We start from the raw sequence: 5,479 nt of genomic DNA on the forward strand, positions 1-5,479 counted from the left end.
ATACTTCGGGCTTAAACTGCTTCGGGCTGCCGCGGGGGCAGCTGGGTCTGCTTATTTCCTTGCGGTGTGTCTTAGAGTGTTCCCGTACATATTGAATAATATGTAGTGGAGAGCCAGTCTCGACCACGATAGAGAACGGAAGGTTACATCCGATGTAACCCAGGTTCTCTGAGTGGAGAGACTGGCTCTCCACGAATCAGCCGCTCCGAAATTCGTGTCAATCAAAGTTAATCGAAGTGGCTCTGCCTGGGTGGGACTTAAATAGCCCACTGATCACGGATCAGGGCAGGGCCACCATGAGTGATGTGTCTTAAAGAGTATCCACGAGCACTGCCCCAGGGGGTCAGTTCCCGTACATATTGAATAATATGTAGTGGAGAGCCAGTCTCTCCACTCAGAGAACCTGGGTTACATCGGATCTAACCTTCCGATCTACAAGCTCACTGTGAAAATTTTCCAGCCCACACCGTCACAGGCAAACTTACAAATACAGCCCCTGGACACTCACACTGCGCCTTAAGACATGGCGGGAACATGGGATAACTTCTTCATACCACCAGCACGCAACATCCCACAGAAAACATTTATCACGTTATACAATAAAACAACATATAACATTATTAATATAATAGATTACATCATTAATACGAAATGTATTATATTATAATATATTATATACATTATAATACATATTATTATAATATAACATTTGATTACAATAATTAATATAATATATCTCTGCTGTCCAGCAGCAACCAACTAACTCCACAACGCTCATTTTTCAGGAAATGAAGAAATCATTATATTAAAAAAAAACAATACTGCCTCATCAAAGTTGGTATAGTGACATATACTATATATATATATATATATATATATATATATATATATATATGTATATGTGTGTATATATATATATATATATATATATATATATATATATATATATATATATGTATATGTGTATATATATATATATATATATATATATATATATATATATATATATATATGTATATGTGTATATATATATGTATATGTGTATATATATATGTATATATATATATATATATATATATATATATATATATATATATATATATATATATATATAATAAATATATATATATATATATATATATATATATATATATATAAATATATATATATACTACCCACTACATGCCTGACCTCGCAACAAAAAAAACTCCCACAGACGTACAGGGACTGACCTGCTTCACACTGTCACCTGTCTACACATGACATCTTATGTCATACGTCCTTGTTTTTTTGGAGCCAAGGTATGGCACCTGCCCTACCTTGCCATAGCCAATTGAGTGTACATAATAATAATAATAATGGTAACTAGAAAGTACTGTTCCTGAAGAAACAGTGTGGGATCGCTAAGAATGTTGCAGGTATTGAGTATTGATAGTGTTAGTAGTGTTATAAAAGTGTTTGAAAAGTTTGAAAGGTTTGAAGGGTTTGAAGGGTTTGAAAAGTTTGAAAGGTTTGAAAGGTTCTAAAGGTTTGAAAGGTTTGAAAGGTTCTAAAGGTTCTAAAGGTTTGAAAGGTTTGAAAGGTTTGAAAGGTTTGAAAGGTTTGAAAGGTTTGAAAGGTTTGAAAGGTTCGAAAGGTTCGAAAGGTTCGAAAGGTTTGAAAGGTTCGAAAGGTTCGAAAGGTTCTAAAGGTTCTAAAGGTTTGAAAAGTTCTAAAGGTTCTAAAGGTTTGAAAGGTTCTAAAGGTTCTAAAGGTTTGAATTTGGAAAGAAAAAAAAATCTGAAAAAAAAAAGTTAGGAAAAAAACATTTTTGGAAAAAAAATAAATTTTGGAAAAAAAAAAATTGGAAAAAAAAATGTTTAGGAAAAAAGAAATTTTGGAAAAAAAAAAAATCTGAAAAAAAAAAGTTCGGAAAAAAACGAACGTTATAGAGTTGGAACGGAGTTTCTAGCTAAAAGTATGAATTTCCCCATTGAAATGAATGGGCTTTTTTTAGAAGTAAAAAGTTCAATATCTCTAAAAGTACAAATTATTTCAAAAAGTTGAATATAAGCCGACATGTCCTGAGTAGGCCGAACGTTGAAGAGTTGGAACGGAGTTTGTAGCTAAAAGTATGAAGGACTAGTTAGGTGCCAAAAAACGGGCGGAATAATAATAATAAATGTAGCTGCAAGCAGCGATAATATGGGGCCAGGAGAGAGAAATGATAATTCCTCTCCTGGCTCCTGGATAATTCCCTAAGAGTCTTGCTCAGGGACAAATTTCATTTCATCGACACATTTGCTGACCTGGCCTGGAATCGTACCTGGGGCAACCAGAGTCTCTGGCTCCCTAGGCGGGCTCACTAACCACTCAGCTATGGCCACCCCTCAGAGAGAGAGAGAGAGAGAGAGAGAGAGAGAGAGAGAGAGAGAGAGAGAGAGAGAGAGAGAGAGAGAGAGAGAGAGAGAGAGAGAGAGAGAGAGAGAGAGAGAGAGAGAGAGAGAGAGAGAGAGAGAGAGAGAGAGAGAGAGAGAGAGAGAGAGAGAGAGAGAGAGAGAGAGAGAGAGAGAGAGAGAGAGAGAGAGAGAGAGAGAGAGAGAGAGAGAGAGAGATAGAGATAGATATAGATATAGATATAGATAGATAGATAGATAGATAGATAGATAGATAGATAGATAGATAGATAGATAGATACGGAATAGATTGAAGAGACATAGAGAGAGACAAATGGAATAGATTGAAGAGACAGAGAGAGAGCCAAATGGAATAGATTGAAGAGACAGAGAGAGAGACATGGAAACGGAATAGATTGAAGAGAAAGACATGGAAATGGAATAGATTGAAGAGAGAGAGAGAGAGCGCCATGGAAACGGAATAGATTGAGTCATGTTTTTTGCATTTCAACTTAAATGAGTCTGCATCAAGTGAGGCTTGAACCGGCAACCTTACGGTCATGAAGCACTCTTAGGTAGCTGCAACACTACCTATAGTGCTATATCTTTGTCCAGGCTGATATTGTCTGTTGAGGATCACAAACTCTTGCCTTCTGTCATGACCCAAGCCCCTGTTTCACTAACACTAAGATCACTCGTTCACAAACCATTTACCAATGAAGAAATTGTACATCTCCTCTGAACCAAAATTAGTGAAAGTAGCCGATCTACAAGCTCACAAACCATTAAAAGTTGTCAGATTGTACATTGGCTATTTTCACAATGAAGTATGTTATACATTGAAAAAACATACTCTCATTGCTATCTGAAAAGTTGTGAGATTGTAGATCAGCTGTATGTAAAAAACACTCAATTAAGTATTTCATGTTATCTTTAACAATTGCAGATGTATTCATTGATAGTCATGTTGTGTGAAATGCAACTCAGATGAAGTCTGCACCAAGTGAGGCTTGAACTGGTGACCTTCAGGTTGTGGGGCACACATTTAAGCGAGAAGCCACCAACAGACAAGAACCTGTGAAAGGAGATCACAATGATGATACAGTTTCACGCAAATAGCTGAAAAATCCTGGGTTTAAGTGTTTTTCAAACTGCTCAAGATTGCGGACAATCTAAGGGCGGTGCTTACTGGTCAACGTGATAGATGTGTTCCTCATTAGTCAAGGCACATGTGTAAGCAGGTCTAATGGCTGTCGGCCAAACGAGGCATGACTTTTGCCTGTTTAAAGTTTCAATTTTCAAAAAATTGCTATAGCGCCCCCGTTTGACCAATTGGAGTAAGATTGGTTTCAGTGATATTTGGAATGGCCCTTTACATTTCTGCAAAGTTTCAAAGAATGGTAAGTCTGCATGTATGTGTTAGGGGCAGATGAATAATTGTCATAAAACTGCAATATTCATTGGCTCATTAAAGCTTCATTTTTTCACTTATGGAAGATATTTTGCAAACGTTTTTTGGTATAGGTCCAAAGTTCATGTGTAAAAAGTTTCGTGCAGATTACTCAAAAATCCCAGGAGGAGATAGGTTTTAACTGTTTTTCATATAATTCCAAATGGTGGGAGATCTAAAGGTCAGAGGTCAAAAGTCAGAGTGTGAAAGTTGTTCAGCATGAGGAGACGCATGTGTGCATCGAAGTTTCATGGCTGTAGGTCAAACACGGCATGAGTTGTACCTGTTCAAAGTTGGCATTTTTCAATTGAGTGCTATAGCGCCACCTTTTGACGAAAGATTGTGAGAATTATTTCTTGATCGTTTTTCATGACCATCTATCATATGGCCGAGTTTCATAAAAAGCGACTGCACGGTTCAGCCAGAACTGCCAAAAGTGGCAGAAGAAGAAGAAACGGAATAATGCGAATAACAATATGGGTCCATGCTGGAAGCCTGGCCCCATAATAAATATGCACAATAACATTAGTGTGATCGCTTTAGCGATCCCACAATAATAATAATAATAGTGTCAGGTAGTGTTAGACAGTCAGGCATTGATGCATTATTTTTCTGCTTCCTACAGTGTGAATCATGGAGGAGAACACTGGATTGAACACTGGATTAAACCTCATCTCCTTAAAAGATGTGAGTATCTGTCTGTCTGTCTGTCTGTCTGTCTGTCTGTCTGTCTGTCTGTCTGTGTCATACACTGTTTTTATACTCTATTAGCCCCTTCCTCCTTGGATGCTGTCCTGAAAAGTCTTCAGTAGAACTTCCAGGGAATTCAGAGGGTTTCTCTGGTCTTGGCCTGGTCCTTAGGGTAGGTGTATGGGTGGTTACAATAGGGACATCTGGGCACCTCGATGTAAAATTGCCTATTTAAGTATCTACATGTAAATGCATTTTAGTGGGCACTTTTTTACCCTTTAACAGGAATTCCCGCGAAGCCCGGGAAAAGGTCTGAAAATTCCCGGGAATTAAAATGAGCTATATCCCTGAAAATGTTAAACCCTAGTGCACAGCGCACGTCCCTGAGCAACATTTCATTCATATGTATCCGTAATCCACACATGTATGTTTATAAATACCTTGTGTCAGTTTAGTTATATCACCAGCAGATCAAAGAATACGATTTGAAACGCAAGTCAGACGTTTTGGCTGAACGAACTGGCTGTGCGAGTCCCTCTCTCCAACATCATGGTGATTAATCATTAACCCACAGGATTTAATGTTGTTCATAAAATGGAAACTTGGATGGTGTTTTTTGCAACATAGTAGCGCCTTTGTGCCAAAAGAGAGTGTTTTGGACACGCAGCAATTTAGTTTTTATGTTTTTACTGCTGAGTGCTCGCTCGTGCGTGCGTGCGTGTGTGTGTGTGTGTGTGTGTGTGTGTGTGTGTGTGTGTGTGTGTGTGTGTGTGTGGTGTGAGTGTGTGAGTGAGTGAGTGAGTGAGTGAGTGAGTGAGTGAGTGGGTGGGTCACGCTTTCGTGCGTTCCCGCCAAACCTGCCGACAGCATAGTTATATTATAACTCTATATCAGGGGTCGGCAACCTTTTTGACATGAGGTGCCATGTTTTCATTTGCTTGATAGTCAGTGTGTTATGACACCA

This window comes from Gymnoscopelus microlampas, assembly GCF_963454915.1.
Source record: "Gymnoscopelus microlampas genome assembly, chromosome: 22".
NCBI lineage: Eukaryota > Metazoa > Chordata > Actinopteri > Myctophiformes > Myctophidae > Gymnoscopelus > Gymnoscopelus microlampas.